The sequence below is a fragment of the Rhinoderma darwinii genome, chromosome 9 (assembly GCF_050947455.1).
Source record: "Rhinoderma darwinii isolate aRhiDar2 chromosome 9, aRhiDar2.hap1, whole genome shotgun sequence".
Classification (NCBI taxonomy): Eukaryota; Metazoa; Chordata; class Amphibia; order Anura; family Rhinodermatidae; genus Rhinoderma; species Rhinoderma darwinii.
The window spans coordinates 90,548,476-90,567,294 of record NC_134695.1 but is presented as its reverse complement, the minus strand read 5'-3'; the positions used below and the strand labels follow the sequence as shown (position 1 = coordinate 90,567,294).

Here is an 18,819-nt window from a genome sequence, read left to right as displayed (position 1 = left end):
TTGCTAATAGGTGAAGTAGCTGGTCATACCTGTGTATCAAATGATGCACATGGCGGCAGTGGGCACACACGGTTTTACTGTGAAATTTTGTTTTTGGCCGCATGGCTGTACAGGTAAAGCACATTGAAACCATGCGCTTTACCTGTTTGAGCCACATGACAAAACGGCGGTAATACGCAGTAAAACCACGTGTGCGAATTGCCACGCCATAGACGGGCCGAGTCTACCTGAGCAGGACTCCTCTTAGATAGCAGATCTCCACCTTGGCTTGTAAAAGGGGGTTCCTCAATGTAGGACCCCTCGATTTTCAGACTCAAATTCCACAACGTGTGCATGTAGCCTAAAAGAGAATAAACATCAAAACTGCAAGTTCCTCACTTAACATTGTGTTTTTGGCTGCGGATTTTATGTTTTGATGCAAATCAATTGCGAGGTTTATGCTGCAGATTTTGGTGCGTGTTTTACAATCTGGCCAAGTACAATACTGAGGTGGAAACGCAAGATCAATTGACGCGCTGCCGCACTGCAGGTCGATTTACCTGCTGAAAAATTCCACAATGTGTAGATGAGATTACTTGAGATCTCATTTACTTTACTGGTACCGCAAGGAGGAAAATCCGTCCTGCAGATCCGCACACAAGACGCCTAGTGTGCATGTGGCCTTAGAGTTGCAATTTTTGACCACTTCGGTATCCAAACACGGTCGCTACCAGCATAACACAATGTTTCCTCTAAGTTTCAGGCGGAAAGATAAACTATAGACCTATTATTTCTTTACTCTACACTTACAAACAAGCCCCTATGTCTACAGGAAGGAAGGCAGAGAAATCACTATCCAGAGCAGCGGTCGGTCTAACCTGTTATTCCTTTACTACCACTGTTGTCAGGTGGTAAGTTTCACTCCGATCACAAGGAATCTGACCGGTATGTGATTGCGTCATGATGGAGGATTTCCCATAGCGAACAGTAGCGTGCGGCCTCCTGACTAGAGCCATGAGTGGGCAACACATACTTCACTTCAGATCTGTCCCACATACAAAGCCACGGATTATCAAATGTGACACTCAATGTGGTCATCCGAGATTGGAAACACTTTGGTTGTATAAGTTCAGTACGGAGAGGTCTGCTCCAGAAAGGTCAGGGTTAATATTTTTGCAAAACCGTAGCTATTTGCTGCAATTCTTGACAATAGCTGCAAAAAACACAGTTTAACCGCAGCACGCAAATAGACACTTTGGCCTAGTTCACACTGAGCTTTTTTGGTGCTGATTTTGATGCATAAACTGCGTCGGAACTCGTGCCCAAAAAAAAAAAGTAACAATTGATTTCATAGGGAGGCAGAGCCTTTTTTTTTTTTCTTCTACCCCCTGAGCGGTTTTTGGAAGAAAAAAAAAAAAAAAGCTGCACGCTCTATCTTGGATCTGAAATCAGTGGGAGGCAGAAAAAAAACTGCACTTCTCGTTTAAATTTTGGGTTTTGGCGCGTATTTTGTGATTCGTTTAAAAAAAAAAAAAAAACGTCGCGGGTTAAAAAATCCTGAAGGAATTCTGAGGCAGATTTTTTTTTGTGTTCTGCCTGACCAAAAATTGTGTGAACAGGGCCTTAGACTGAAAACGCTGATCGGTTGATACAATGCTCCATTCGTGTGATGTATATGATATGAAATGGTGGGTGACACCTTCACTGTGTTTTAATGCACTTGCGCCAAAATAGCAGATTCCCAGCATTCCCTTTATCACAGCTGCAGATTACGTATGTTATATAAAGGGTGAAATCTGCAGCAAAATCTGTTGGAAAATCCACGTGTAACGCATGCAGATTTTCAACCCTCTCTTCAGAAAATGAGAAGAAAAAGAACAGCTCCTCCATAGGCTGTGTCGGGTATTGCAGCTCAGCTCAGTTTATTATTTGTGTTTCCCATTGCTTATATAGCACCAATATATTCTGTACAGAGATTGTCACCATTCACATCAGACCCTGTCCCCAATAGTTCTCACAATCTTGTTCCCCCTTTCTCAGACGACTACAAGGCCCAATTTTATATGTTTGTGTCTGTGGGAGGAAATTGGAAAACCCGGAGGAAGCCCACGCAACCACACTGGTGAATTATAATGAATATACAGTAGATCTGTACGGATCTTACTACACCTCCACATAGGAATGGAATCCATAATTCATTTTAATTATGGTTTATGTATATATTTTTTTATATTATATAAAGTGTTCTGTATATTCACTCGGTGTCAACGAGCGGTCCTGAATAGTGCCAACTAATAATGTCCCAAAGCCGTTCTCCCAGACTTGTGAATGACCGGCTGATGGTTTCCGCCCTGCAGATCGCACACCACTATATGAGGACACGTTTTCTTTTAGATATTGTCAATTCTTGTGGGAACCAGTTTGGACGGGGGAATAGTAAACATCTGCGGAGGCTTTTGAGTAATCCTTTCACTGTTTGGAGGAAATATGCAGTAATTTGTTCAATCTGTGGTTGTTGTCTGTCAGACTCGCTGATCTGACCCCAACTACTAGTGAGGGCGCACTATGAGTGATGGGAAAGACCTTAATTTCAGTTTAGGACCATGACCGTAGTAAGAAGTGGTGTAAACAGAGAATTTTTTTTTTTTTTTTATATATATATATATATATAGATCTAATATAAAGTGGAGCAAAATATCACATGCTGCATTGTGAATATTCATTTTATTATTATTGTTAACTAGTTTTATCATTGTTTTTTTGTTTCATGTTTGTAAGCAAGACCGAATAAAAAATAAAAATATGAATTTTTTTTATTGTCTTGCTTACAAATAAAATATGAAAAAATAATGCTAAAACTATTAGTAGCAGTAATTATATTTCTTGTTTTTCTTTTGCACTGTTATGTAGTTGGCTTTATAGACGTTAACCCCCTAAGGCCTCGTGCACACTTCAGTGATTTTCTTCAGTGTGTTATCCGTTTTTTTTGTTTTGTTTTTTATCGGATCGTACACTGACCCATTCGTTTCTACAGGGCCATGCACATTTCCGTTATTTTTGTGGATCCGTGTGTCCGTTTCATAAATAGAACATGTCCTACTACTGTCCGTTTTTTAGGTTCCGTCTCACCCATTGTAGCCTATGTGTTTGTCAAACCCGCTCATTCATCTGCTGATCGTATCGTTTTAAGTGTAAAATATTATTGTTGTCGGCAGCACGTCTCTGTGTAAACAGGGAGACGTGCTACCGACATGATGTATGGGGTTAAGCGATCATAGTAACGAGCGCTCGTCCCCATACTGGCTCCTTCTGACAGGAGCAAACGAGCGCCGATCAACGAGCTTTCTCATTGATTGCCGCTCGTTGCACCGGCCAAAATGGCCGGTGTAAGAAGACCTTAAAGCTACGTTGTGTGTATCCCAGGAAAAACATTTCCCAAAGCTGTCTATCCTTATCTCCTTGTAAACATAGAACCCAACTCTGGACTGGGACTCTGCTGTGCAGAACTTGTGTTCGTAGTCCGACACCAGAGACCAAGCCTGTTTTTTCTGCTTGTGGAGGCGATCGCTGTTTCATGTCAGTAAATATAGTGCCATGTACCTTTCTTGGACGATGGGTGTACGGTGGATGATGGGGGTACGGATCCCTCTGCGTTGTTTGGGAAGAAGCTTCTCCTGTTCCTATCTTATACACGCTGACTCCTTTACAACCACTCTTCTGTTTGATGTATTTTGTGGCCGCCTGTGTTCCTCCAGGTTGACACATCTCAACCCTTAAACTTCTGAAAAGGAGCTGAGGGTCACTTAAGTGCTTTGACCTCCTTCCTTCTACTGTGATCTAGAGCATTGGGGGCCAGCTGAATTCCTTTTGGGAGACGCAATAACGGATACCTGATATTCAGGAGCCATAAGCGTGAAAACCTAGAGGCAGTTGCCATCTTACATTTTACGTTTTTGGAGCCGTTTTTCATTGACTCTATAGAAAAACGGGCGCAAAAAACACCACGAAAAAGGCGCGTTGCAAAAAAAAAACCCAAACTGCTCAGGAGCTGTTTTTCCCTTGAATACGACTCCGTATTTTCAGACTTATTTTTAGTAAGCATGTGAAATACCCGAAGGCCTTATTCACACAAACGTGTTTAACATCCGTGAAAATCACGCGCGTCGCACGGACCTATGTTAGTCAATGGGGCCGTTTAGACGTTCCGTGACTTTCACGCAGCGTATGTCCGCTGCGTAAAACTCGCGACATGTCCTATACTTCTGCGTTCTTCGCGCATCAAGCACCCATTGAAGTCAATGGGTGCGTGAATATCACGCGCGTCACATGGAAGCACTTGTGTGTCGCGCGTGATTTGCGCAACAGATAAAGAAATGAAGGAAAAAAATAAAGACTTCCTTCATTTCTTTTTCTAAACCTCAAAACCGCGTGTCATAAGCATGTGAAAATCACGCAGCCACGCAGCAAACACTGATGACACACGGAACTGCAACGCGCAAAAAACGCAGCGTTTTCTGCACGTGCAAAATGCACACGTTCGTGTGAATAAGGCCTTACAGTAAAAATGTCTAACCCTCTAGTAGTGAGTGCACATTCACACTGGGCAGCAGAGAGTCGCACCAATACTGCCCTGGGAATGTACGCGGAAAATTGTGCCCAGCGCTTTGCCATTCACACTTTGCTGGTAGTCACAGCCTGGTCTCCAATATGCCCCGGCACGCTCCTGCGATGCACTGTGCTAGTCGGGAGTTGCATACCAGTGGTGCCAGCACAGTAATGACATAGACATAGAATTGCCCATACCGTTGTGCCCGCCTCATAGCAGTATCCATAACCTGTTTCCAATCACAAAGCGGTGTCCACAGAATAGGGCTGGGCAATTATGACCGAAATCAAAATGACGATTAATTGAACATGTAACCCCAATTACGGTTTAATGAAGGATTATTTAGGTCACACCCCCTATTTGCATGCTCCGCCCCCTATTTGCATGCTCCGCCATTGAATCAATGTTTATCCCCTAAGCCTGCTGTGACCTACTGTATATAATATATCCCCTGACGCTGCCACCAAACTGTGTATTGCACCCATAGTGCCTAATAAAAATAATATACGTATTCACCTAACCCTGTTCCAATGACGAGTGGAGGCGATCCCTCGCTTTATCCGGTCTATGCAGCTCGCCGCAGACAGGCGCGATGACGTCACTGCCTCGCGTCAAGCCATACATAGTGAATGGTAGAGCAGGGACCTTACGGCTCCCTGCTCTACCATTGGATTCAACATTATCTGCGTCCTGAATATGCAGGAACCGTTTAAATCGGGAAATTATTATTTTTTTATTTTATTGCCCAGCCTTACAAGAGTCATCGAGCTCCTGAGCCACATTGTGGTGACCCGGGATCTGTAGTAACATTGTGAAATCATAACCATGGTGTTCTGGGTCCATGTATGTGTTACGTCTACATACATCAGGGCACGTTGCTCATTTCTAGAATATATGAAGTGGTTTGGTTTGGTCCAGGAGTATTAATCGGGCTCCATAGCAACAAGGGATGTTCATCTTAAGGATCTATGTAAAACCAATGTCTTCTCCTTATGTTATGTATGTCCGACTATAACTTCACCATTGTTATACGCTCCTTGGATTTGGAGATTAAAGGGGTTGTTCAGTAATGTCGCCTCTGGCCATGCTTCGGCAGCATATATTTGGGACACAGCGTCCATTTAACGGCCGATCTTTGGACAATTGGTTTGTGCAGTACGTTACAGATGAGGGTTGTGTCAATGCACACATTTTTACCTGCACCGATACATTGTAGAAAACTGTCAGGACCAGAGACCTTTGTGTTACACTCGCAGAGGAATGTTCAGACTGGATATAATTGTAACAAACACTCAGCGAGAACTATTGAGCCATGTTGACAAGTTTTTGCTGCCAAAGCATATACCCCATTCACACACTCCGGAAAATATCCGCGTGGAATAATGAACGCGCTGCAGATTAAAAAAAACCTGCAGCATGTTCAATATTGCCGCAGATCTTGCTCTAAAAGGCCACATATCCGCTCTGTGGCATTACAATGGGTCTAGCCCACTTGCTGATCCGCTGGCAAATCTGCCGAAGAAATCCAAAAGTCTGCTGCAGGTTTTGCCTTCGGTGTGAACATAGCTTTATGCCTGTACCAATTTACGACCTCTAAATGTAAACGATAATGTTTCCATTCAATGTCAGAAAGCGGAGATCTTGAATACTGTGAGGAATTGAAACACACTGAAAATATCCGCGACATTCTAATATACAATGTACAATCGTTGAGCTTTATTTACACACATTTGGAAATGCCCTTTAACGTATAAAGCGGGAAAATACAATTTTGGACGGCGCATAGATGTACGTTTTGTGGAGTGCTGGAATCTGGTTGCTATGGGTAACTCCGCCAGTTTCGATAAATCCCTGTGATTGTGGCAAAGGGCGATCTGATGGCTTGAGAGGTTCGTGCGGGATTGTGGACTGGTTTTTTTTCTCCGTGTTTCTGGGGCTGGCGGACGCTCAGGTTTGTGAAGTATGCAGACATTTCCTGTTGGCTTTGATATGTTAGAAAGCAATGAAACTTATCTGCTGAAAGCCAAACAAACTTGTTCTCAAACTCTTCTCTAACCTTTTGTCGCTAAATTAGAAGTCACAGATAGAAAAACATAAAACTCTTGTGTCCCGTCCAGCCGAACCAGTCGTTTTATAGTCCCAACACAGTTGCTTGTTAACAGATGTCGAATTATCTGACCACTGCCCGGGTCCTAAAAATAATAACATATGCAGTGATGCTGGAAATATGTGACCCCCGACATACTACCATCACAGGCCTCGGGACAGTTGTGAAATGCAAGTTTCCTGCACAAAGACTTGGCTCCTTGTGTTTTATAGCAGACTTTCCGAAATACTTTCTAAAATCTGCAGCTTTATCGGCACACACATGGAGCTGATCTGGATGTTGCAGAGATTGCCAAGGGCCCCAATTATGTAGGGGGGAGTGCAGTCTTTTACTACGCCTTTTGTAATTACAAATAATTCATGCATGTTTAGTAACTTGGCTGTATGTGTTGTCCACTGTGAGCAATCCTATTTTATTAGATGGGTCCCCTAAAAATAAGCTTATCGCAGGTAGTTCCACTACTGGGCCCCCCCAGCGATCTTCACTTTGCGAAGGATTTGTGTAGCAAGTGTTAAGGTTCCCTACAGCGCCTCCAGAGAGCAAATGAAGTAGTACACGGTTCTGATTGAAAGCATGGCATGCTGGGTCCTCCCGAAAGGGATGCTTTTTGTAGCTATGCTCCGTTCTGGCTAATAGAGGGGATTCTATCCCTCAGGACTGTCCTCTACTAGCTCAGAAAACCCTAATGGGGTATTTGAAAACCTTTCCTAAACCAAACGCCCCTAGAATGAAAACGATAGATTCAAATATATTGTCTCTGTGTCTATTTAGAATTGGTTTATCCTTGTTTAAAGGGTAAAAATGACTTTGATCAGCGTCTCGGTCTGAAATAGGTGCACTGAGGACGCCCCCTGCTTCTTTTGTTGCGTCCGGTGGCATCGGTGCACCTGGCACAGGGACATCACTCAATGTCCGCCGTTTATCTGCGTGTCAAAGTCGCCAGTGCTAAGTGAGTTGATCTACCTTCAGCTTCAAGCGGGTTTATCACTATGCCCTGTGTATGCCCAATTAGTTGAAAACTCGGTGTGCCCCTATAATACAGACTTGGGTGACAGCCCAGTAACCCAATAACTGTTGCCCGAGACAATTTTCTACTGCAGATTGTGTATTGATGGTGTGAACGATGGACAAATACCAGGCCCTGGTCTGCAAATGAATGTCAGGTCAAGTACCTCAGACATGCCATGGGGCAGTCCGTGAAGTACAGAGGCCCAGCAGATGGCACAGCGTCCGGCCACATTTGTTGCCATGTCGTCACCTGTTGAAAACCGCGGAGTCCTTCCTGTGTTCTCTCAACTGTTCCTGCATAAATCTAGATGTGACAGCTTGATGTCATCCTGTAGTGTGAACATATGACATCCCTCACATATGTTCTGTGCTCTCAAGTCTGCGGATGCTGGTTGAGTAGTTAATGGAGGATGCCTGGATTTATAAGGTCGTCCAGTCTCGTGTAAATAAAACTTAATCATTGTATAATATGTTATGCAACGTTATAATCGACTTTGTTTCTATCTTTTATCATTTTCAAAGTCTTTGCTTGTTGTCGGTGTGACATTGTTTACATTTAGAGACCGAAAACCCTGTGTAGACATAATACTTCTCACAATTGAGAGTTTGCAACAAAGTCGCTCACAAACAATTGTCATAGACTGAATAAACAGCCTGACCTCCGCTGATCTTCTCACTTTGTTGCAAACCCTCAGCACAAAACAGTGGTTTGACACCGCTTATCTGGGGAAGTAAAATGATTGCATTGGTTGACATCCAGCCTTTTGGATGCTTGTCTCTCCTGTTTAGGTCCCTTTAAGGCCCCATGCACACAACCGTAATTGCAGATCAAAGTATGGATACATTCATTTCTATGGCGCACGGACGCCTTCCCGTACGTTTTCGGGAAGGTGTCTGGGTTGCAAAAAGTAGGACGTGTCCGTTTTTTTTTTTTTTAATGTATTTTTTTTTTAAAATTTGCAGACCGTGCTCCTATACTTTATAATGGGAGCACGGCCCGCAAATACGGATGACAGTCTGCGGCTGTCCGTGCCTGTAATCACGGGCCGTGCACATGGCTACAGCTGTTTGCAGGGGCCTCAACCATTGGTCTCTAACCTGTGGCTTTCCAGCTATTGCAAAACTACAACTCCCATCATGCTTGGAGTCATAATTTTGCAACAGCTGAAGACCCTCCGGTTGGAGATCACTGCCCTACAGGCTGTACCGTTGATGGATCTCATTGACCTCAAAATCAAATCTGGCTTCTTGCGTCGCGCCCTTACCCTGCGTTGCGCCCTTACCCTGCGGTTCTTTGGTTTTCCTTGATTTCTCATCTTGCCCGTATCTTATATTCTCCTGCTTTCTTCATTACATAAAGGTTACCATAAGCAAAGGCTTCAGGCAAGAAGGGATCTAATTTTAATTTTCAGGAGCTATATTTATCTGCGCCGGCTCTAACAAAGGAAATGCCAGCAAGATTGTGCGGCTGCTGTTTATTCTGCGAGGTATAAATCTGATGGGACTGTTACACACAGCTACGTTTTGCCTTCTGGTGTTTACAGAGAAACTAAACATGAGCAGGACCGGTCCGAGCGGAGACGTCTGATCTTCCTGGAGTCCGTCCGTCCTTATATACATGAAGCTTTACTTGTGTAATCCTTATAAAGACTCATGTTCATTTCTGGTATGGCGCACTATATAAACGGCAAATCAACTATAATGGTGTAATAGTCGTATTTGAGGGTTTTAATTGTGTGACCTGATAAGATTCAGGCTTTTAGTGTCCCCACTTTTGGGCCGGGTATTACAGATTCAGTGTAGTATGGATTAGGGCTGGGAAATTAATAAAAACAAAATTAAACCGAAATTCAGCGCAATTAACCGACATCTTGCGCATTTCGGTCTTAATTATTTTTGCCCGGTTTAAACTGTATCGGCATCTTCAGGACGCAGATACAGTTGAATCCAATGGTAGAGATGGGGACCGTAAGGGCAGTTATGAGGGGCTTTATACTGTGTGGGGGCAGCTATGAGGTAGTATACTGTGTGGGGAGCGCTATGGGAGCTGTGTGGGGCAGTTATGGGGTATTATACTGTGGGGGGGGGGGGCAATGCCGGGGTATATTATATACAGTAGCATACGGCATGCTCGGGGAAAATATTCAATGGCGTAGCATGCAAATAGGAGGTGTGGCATGCAAAAAGGGGTGTGACCTAAATCGTTCATTAATCGTAATCGAGGTTACCAGTTTAATCGTGATTTTAGGTCATAATTGCCCGGCCCTAGTACAGATCCATTCTAATGCGCTTATAGAACTCTATGGGGCCATACTAGACCTCTGAGTTCATACAATTTCTCACGTTTTTATAATGTGACTTGTGCCGTATTACGCTGGTGTTAAACCCTAGTAACATCATTTTTAGGGGAGAATACGGTGCCACACGCAGTTACTATACCGCAGCACACAGTTATTATGGCTCTGTTATGCATAACCGTGGAGACTCTGCTTTCATACAAGCTCCATGCATGAAGCCTTACCCTGTTCTATTTGCAGAGTACAGACTGCCATTAAATGTTTTTTTTTTTCACCATAGTTAGTGGTCTCAATGCGCTGCGGTTCCATCACTTGAATTGGGCAGTGTTGCAAGTCTCTGCAAAGCGGGTGGCTGGGGACGTCGCTGTGCAGAAGAAAAGCCAAAAGAACCTCCAGCCCTTCGTTCTCTGCATAGACGGGGGTCCCAGAGGTCGGTCTCTACTGACCAGGATGTGATGGGATATTCTAGCATTCTATGATGGGACGACGGTTAACCCAGTGGATGCAATTCAGAACATGAAGTATTGAAACTCATCTGATTGGGACTCCGCGTCTATTACCCTATAGTATGCAAAGACTCCAGCAAGCAAAGGAACTACGGGTCTATTCACACCGTGCCGCAAATTGCTGCAAAACGCATCTTTTTATTTGCAAATCGTGGTATTTTGGTGAGGTTTTTCGGTAAACACGGTAATTAACCGCAATTTGACAGCATTGTGTGACTATACCCCTATAGTAGTACTAGAATATTAGGCAATTGCTACATAACCAAAGGTGATCCAAAGCTTTGAAGCCGTCCTCTGATTTGTGGGTGCAGTTGTGCGGAAATGTAATTCTTGCATAAATTTTTGCAATTGAAAGTCTGTTTCATGCATCTGGATGGGAGTTGCAGAAATCCACGCACCTCCTGCAGGAACAACCTCATTCTGATGAATGGAACTGATTTTCAGACGCAGAAATTTCTGCAGCAAAATCTGCCGCTGTCTCATTATCTCCCATGGACTATGATGAAGAGTTACCAGATATGCGCTCGGGCACCCTTGTTCTCCGGATCGGTGGCGTCTGACCCGCATCAATCTGACTTTTATGTCCTATCCAGTGCAGAACCCCATAAGTTGTCACCACTTCTCTTCCTTCTAAGGCTGGATTCACACATCGCGTATTTGTTGCAGGTTTTTGAGCCAAAGCCAGAAGTGGTTTTAAAAGTAATGGAAAATATAAAGAAAGAACTTACACTTCTCCTTCTTCCTGGATCCGCATCTGGCATTTAAAATCTGCAACAAATACGCAATGTGTGAATCCAGCCCGAAGCCCTATGCAAGACGAGTGAATCTCGCGCCAGACTCGCCCATTCACGTTAATGGGCAGCTATCGGGTCGCAGGCTAATTTTCATGGATGGGTCACTGGGAGATGCGGAAGCGGACGTGAAAAATTTATAACTGGTGCTATACGGATGTAAAAGACGTAACCGTGCGCACGCGGACCCTATACCGATTCAGCTCTGATGGAAAATATATATATATATTTTTCCTGTTGTGATACCGAGGAGTCTGGAAGGGGTCTACCTTGTCTGAGGCGAATCACTGTCACTCCGCCAGCAGTATGAGTGGAGCTGCAACTAATCCATCGACATAAGCTATAATCTAATGTTAAAGGGACATTCTACCTAGAATTATGTCATCACATAAATCCACTTCTGACACTTCTTCGGTGAAACAGAACGAGCGGCACAACTGCTGGTATATGAAAAGTCGCCGCAGTATCTTCTATATTCTAGACATCCAGCTATCCGAGGATTCCTGCAGTCTATGTATTCTAAAGAAAGCGACGACTTTGACGAGGAAAGCCCCCCCACCACCCCCACTTTACGTCTCGTGTTAATGTGTAGATTCTTGTATTCCGGTCCGGACTCTTCGGATGAATCCACTTTTGTGCTTTAGGTTAATTTCCTTTTAAAGGCAATTGTGCAAGAAAATGTGTTGCGAGGCCGCGCTGATACTGCCTCTTAATGTGACTACCTCGAATGTTTGTTCATGTTGTCATTCCCCAAATATGTCTCTTCTGTGCCAGGAATCTCTTTAATACGATTAGCCGGAGTCCTTTTACATTGTTCCAGACATTAATGCGCTCCGTAAGAGAAGCCATAATAATATCGCCTTGTCCCGTTGTGTAATGTCATCGCATGGAAACCATATTGTTTTTATTAGATGCGCAAAAGAGCGGAAACGTTTACTATCCCTGCGCTGTAATACGTTTATATGATGGAGACTCGGATGGGCAACAATTGGGAAATCTTTTTGCGACCGGTCTCACTCTGCTGGTGGTACGACGGGTTTGAGAACAGAAAAGGGTATGATGAACCATAAGTGACCGTCGCACCCCTCCTCTCGTATGGCCAGCACTAGGCTATGTGTACACAACACATTATAAAATATACCCAGTTTTTGTCCTTTTCCAAATGGGGGAAAGAAATGGCAGATCCTCAACAAATCGGGCATGCTGCACTAGAAACATCACGTTTTAACATCCATTTGTTTTCCCGGAGACCAGCGTCATCAGATGTGTTTAGCTGCTTATCCCCAATTATTTCTGTATCATTTTAAGGGCTTGTCCATGCAACAGAACTGCTGCAGAAAGTTTCTGCAGCAATTCCATTGAAAGTGGCAGACTTTCCGCTGCCGCAAAAACTATTTCCTGCGTGTTTGACTGCAGAAAATGGTGCAGATTTTGCTGCGTTTTTCTCAATGCTGGGCGATGGTGAGATCTCCTCAATTCTGCCCACTTTCCACAGCAGGAATTGACATGCTGCGGTTTGAAAAATATACACCGCAGGTTAATTTCTCGTCTGAATTTTTACGCAGCGTGTGGATGAGATTTGTTGAATCTCACCCACTTTGCTGGACCTGTATTATGCTGCAGATTTGCTGTAAGAAAAACTGCACAGCAAATCTGCACTCAATCCGCATCGTGTGCATGTGGCCTAAGGGTACCCACGCACATAGTGGACTTTCCGCAGCATTTCTGCAATCTTATATGCAGGTTTTGTGGCGGATTTCACCCCTTCTAAAGGGTGAACATCCAGAACAGGAGAGAGCATGCTGTGATTTCTGTGTGGAAAATGTCCAATAGCATGTGGATGAGATTTTAAATCTCGTCTACTTGCCTGCAATGCTCTTCGGCCCCATGCACACGACCGTAAAAAAACCTCAATTTTTGCGGACCGTAATTGCTGTCCGCAAAAACGGACCCATTCACTTTCATTGAACGCAGACACCTTTCCGTAGGGCTATGGAAGGGTGTCCGTGCCGTGGAAATGTTCCGAAAATTATGGAACATGTCTGTTCTTTTGCATTTTGCGGGCCGTGCTCCCATACTATGTATGGGAGCACGGCCTGAAAATGCGGCTGTCAGTCGGCGGCCGGCCATGCCCGCAATCGCGGACACAGTCGTGTGCATAGGGCCTTAAGCTGTGGGCTGTCCAGCTGCAAATCTGGACAGAGAGCCCACAACAAATCCGCTACGTGTGGCTAGCGCTGTTGCCTTGCTGGGGTCCAGGGTTCAAATCCAACCAAAGACCACATCTGCATGGAGTTTGTATGTTCTTGTATTTGCATGGGTTTCCTCCTGGTACTCCGGTTTCCTCCCACACCCCAAAAATATACCAATAGGGAATTTAGATTGGGGAGCCCCAATGGGAACAGCAGGCAAGGACCTATGTACAGAGCTGCGGAATATGTTGGAGCTAGGGTTGTCACGATACCGGTTTGGACTTTGATACCGATACTTCGTGTAGTATTGTGATACTAGATACCAAAACGATACTTTGCCAAAAATAATTTAAAAAAAAGTTCTTCCGTTTTCTGATGTGAGGCGCGAGGTGTGGTGAATTTTGAACCTCCGTGTGCTTCACATTAATAGTATCTCATCATGTTCCTCAGTCATAATGGACAACGTTGGGTTAATGTGTGAGGTACATGATGGGGTTAATTACGATTAATGTGAGGCACATGGAGGTACTAAATTCATAATACCTCGTGCCTCACATTAATAAGTGAAAAAGCAGTTTTTCATTTTATAACAGCGTAAACATAAGTGACTCTCTAAATTAGTTGTTATTACGGTTGCGACAAACCGAATGTGTATTTTATGTACGGAGACTTATTTTAATGTTTTATAAAATGTTTTGTTTTATTTAACATTACTTTTTTACTTTTTTTTTTACTTTTTATAAACTTTTAATGCACTGGCATATATCTATATACTGATAGGTATGTCCTAACAACTGCCGGTGTACCAAGTATGGCCTAACAGGAAATATGGTCAGACAGCCCTGGGGTCCTTCAATGGACCCTAAACTGTCTCCCCATATATGGTATGTCCCTCAATCGCCTCACAGGGATTCCCCGTGACGCGATCCAATTCGCATCCCCCCCTTCTCATTTACCCCTTGAATGCTGTGGTCTGCTTTGATCGCAGCATTCAGGGGAATAGCAGCGGAGATGAGAGGTTTCTCTTATCTCCACCGTTATAATACAGCCATTGCCCCGCTCCTGACAGTAAGTGTGCGCGTGCGGCCGGCGCTGCACTAATGTTTACAGGCACTGAAGACAGAACATGGGGGTGTTTTGCAGTGCGCCCGCCATGTTCTGTCTTCAGTGCCGGCCGCATCACATCATGCTGACCGCGCACACTTGTCAGGACTCTGGAGCGGGGCAATGACTGTATTACGCAGCCGCAGCCCCGCTCTCATACATTCATGTGTTACAATACTGAGCTGTGCGGCCCCACAGCTTCGTATCAAAACACATGAAATAACGATATCAAACAGTTTGAGGGTTCACGGTATCGAAGTTTCGATGCATCGTGCATCCCTAGTTGGCGCTATATAAGTAACAGTAATAATGTCCTCATCCAGCTGAACGTCCTGCCTTCTCTGCGGTCTCATTATGTGGGACAGGTCTGCTGCTTCAATCCTACCTTTCATAAAAACGGCAGATCTTTTTATTTACCTGTGAGTGGATAAGTTACATCCTGTGCAAATATGACATTGTCTTAGTAGTAAACGGTTGTGTTGTAATAGACTGTTTGTTTTTCCGATTGCTGCTTTTGGATAAGGAAGTGTTCATTGTATCTGGGCAATAAAGCCGGCCACACGTTGATATTCTGTAATCTAACATGTCTGGGGGCAACATGGGACATGTTGGATTTCCAAGTCCATTGATCCCCTGGTGATTAAAGTGTCAATGCCTCTGCTCTTCCCCCTCTCCCTATAGCCATAAGTTAGGCTGATCATCCATGTTTATCAGGGAGCCTGGGGAGATAGATGTCTAAAGTATATGGGCAGCTGATCCGTGGGGGTACAAGTACTAAGACCTCCACCGATCACTAAAACGAAGAAGTGGCAGAAGCGCTCCAGTGAACGATGTGCCACTTGGTTTCTGACCGTCTTTTCCTCGGAAAGCCAAGCAAGCGGTCTTCAGATTTGAAGACTTTGTATTGAGCCCGTACACCGCTCCGAGGAAAAGGGGATCCGAAACGAAGCAGCACAGCGTTTCCTTAACCATATGCACAGCAAAAACTCACTATTTGCTGCGGATTTCTGTGACCGATTTATCTAAATTTTTCAGATTCCGCTGCAAATTATATGTTGCAGAAATTCTGCAGCGTATCCTGCATGTGGGAACATAGCCTTAGAGGGTGCTCATACACACTAGATGAATGACGTCAAATCCGTCCACTACTATCCAATGTGGTGGAGGATCCGAACATCCCCATACAAAGGCAGATGTCAGGGGGAAAGAAGAATCGGCCATGTTGGATTTCACCATGCCCGATCCTTTGTTGCTGCTAGAGGGGTCTGACATATGACTTGTATGAGCAGCTTAAAGGGGTTGTCCAGTGACAATACATTTTTACAACTGCTCACAATGCTTTACAGACTAAAAAAATAATAATCCTCCGCTGGCTTCTACTTCCTGCTGCAGCGTTTCGTTTCGACACAAGGACGTGACCGCTGCAGTCAATGACTGTCCACAGAGGTGACCTGCTGCAGCCAGTGATTGTGGCTGGGGGATCGGGATTAGTTTTTATTTGCTTGATAATTCCACGGATCCCGGTGGCTTCCGTGTGCTTTCAGTTGTTTTTTTTGGACATATACACTAGTATGGGTGAGACGGACCGCAAATTTTGCGGAACGGAGTCACCGATCCAGCAGAAAAAAAAAAACCTGATGTGTGCATGGCCCCATAGAAATAAAGAAAACACTGAAGACCACAACGGTCGTGTGCATGAGTTCTTAAAGGGAAGGTTTATGTGCAATGATGTTTTGTACCCTCTGATATGGGGGTCCCTTTTCAGTTACAGGACTGACATCCCTCCCAATGTCAGACTGTGTTTGAAGGAATACTTGACATCCAACAGCGGCTCGGACTGCGTCTCTTTTTTTGGGCTGGTAACGTGTCCCACTCCCTGACAACAGGCTCCATACTAGACGAATCTTTAATAAGGAGTAAGTAAACCCCTCCTAATCCTTCAGGTTAGATTAGATTAGCTGTAAACTTTGCCAGTAATACCTATGTAATACGCTCTAATATTACACTAGTGTATCTCCGGCCTCCCCACTGTGACATTGGAGAAGGTGCCGACTTCGTCCTACCGAGGGGACGTAATATTCAGTAACCTATTAGTGTTGTAAGACCTAACTGACTGGACTCTTAAAGGGGTAGTCCGAGAGTCGCACAAATCCCCCCCTAATGCCGCCAATCTCTACGAAATGGTAAAATAACAAGTGAAATATTCATAAGAATTGAACGTTTTCTTAGGGTTTTTTTTTTTGGTAGACTCAGACAAAGCTCCTATGCAGGTGAGACTTCAGTGTGCGATTGCTTTAGACACTGGACCTCCCTACCTCTTTTTATGAGCGGGTTTACGCTTGGTAATATCACTACAGACGCTCCGTAAATGGTGCCGGACATCTGATATTCACTGTACATTATATTTCCTTCTGAGATACAAAAAGCGGTTTCCAGCCTTGTGTAAATAAAGATGAACCATTGTGTAGTGATAAGTTCTATAACTTTCTTATAAACTTTTGTGTTCTAATTTCTTGCCATTTTCAAGATCTCCGCTTGCTGACTGAATGGAAGCATCCATTGTTTACACTCCGTTGTTACCATGTATCCGTATCGTGCTGTAAGCGTGGAGATTTTGCTGTTGTGTGTTCGGCTCAATTCATACTTTGCATTTTGCTGCAGGTTTGTTTTTTTAAAAGCCAAAAGCAGTAGTGGAGCCCAAGACTTAAGTCCACATGGGAAAATCCGGCCCAAATACGTGGTGAATCTGCAGCAAAATCCGTATGTTAAAGGATTTTACTGCGGCTTTCACCTCTCGCTCTATATTGAAAGGGGTGAAAATCTGCAACAGAAATCGTCATACTGTGGATTTTAAGTCGCCCCCCCCCCCCCCCCCCCCAACATGTAGATATTTGTTCAGCTCTCCTCCACATTGCTGCTACTGTATTTTTCTGCGAATTTTCCGTGCACAAGTCCTGAAAATCTGCAGCGGTTTCGACCTGTGTGAATCTGGCCTAAAAGGGTAACTAAACTTTCATAAAACTTTTGACATGTCAGACGTTTTGATCGGTGGAGAAATGAGACCCCCACCGATCACTAAAACGTAGCGGCGGGTGAACGCTGCGTTGCTTTTGTTTCTGATCGGCTTTCCTGGAAGCGTTGTACAGTCTCAATAGAAAGTCGTTGTACAGTCTCAATAGAAAGTCTATAAGTCCATACACCGCCCGCTCGGCTTTCTATAGAAAGCCATTCAGAAACTAAGTGGCCTAGCGCTCTCCTGCATGGTTGTCACTTTGTTTTAGCGAGCGGTGAGGGTCTCCGTGCTCCGACACCCAGTGATAGAAACTTCTGACGTGTCAAAAGTTTAGCTGCCCACATACTGCAGACTATTACCTCCGCAGGCTCCCAGATAAAGATGGATGGTCAGCTTTTTTAATTTTAACGGTCAAGTGACAACTGCAGATCACAGGAGTGCAGTGACTTGCAATGCAGCTCAATGTATTCCTCTGAATCTCCATCACTACAAAAAATCTAGGTGTAACTGTGGCCTTAGTAAAGGAGCCGTAACCATCTCCCCTAGAAGATACGCGTCCTTGTAACTCCGTTTAAACGCCGTCCGATAGAACATGCGACAAATTGTTTCCACCACATTTGTACAGAAACAGAAAAATCTTCTTTTTGCCTCTGTATGAAATAGTAGGTACAGTAAAGGATCATGCACCCTATAACAAACCTATTGCCGCTCCATTAAAATGCATGCCTATTGGCCCCCCAACCCTGTACATTATGGGCTTGTCCACACGTAGCGGAATTGCGCTGTACTTTCCGTCCAGGAATTGCGGACAGAAAATACGCAGCAGAATACAAGTAGCAGCAAAGTGGGGGAGATGTAACAATGTAACAGATCTCATCCACACGCTGCGTAAAATTTCCAAACGTATTTTTGGTACCGCAGCATTTAAATTCCTGCTGCGTAAAGTGGACTGAATTGCTGCGTTTTTCAGAGGACATGTCACCATCTCCAAACATTTAAAAAAAAAAAAACACGCAGCAAAATCCGCACCATCTCTGCAGTAAAAAAAAAACGCAGAATTTCTGAGAGATTTTCTGCAGCGATTCAGTTACGTGTGGACAAGCCCTATTTCAGAACTTGTTGCATATAAGCTGGTGAGTATAGACGCACGGACAATGCACAATGAACCATGTGAAATGTTGGGAGTTATGGTGAAAGTGAAAATGTTCTGTTCCCA

At 44.2% G+C, this 18,819-nt stretch overlaps 1 protein-coding gene across 1 annotated transcript in view; it reads left to right on the top strand.

Moving 5' to 3' along the window:
• GARRE1 (granule associated Rac and RHOG effector 1) overlaps positions 1-18,819 on the top strand; it is a 64,147-nt gene that overhangs the window by 10,839 nt on the left and 34,489 nt on the right. The gene's annotated exons all lie outside the window — the stretch shown is intronic.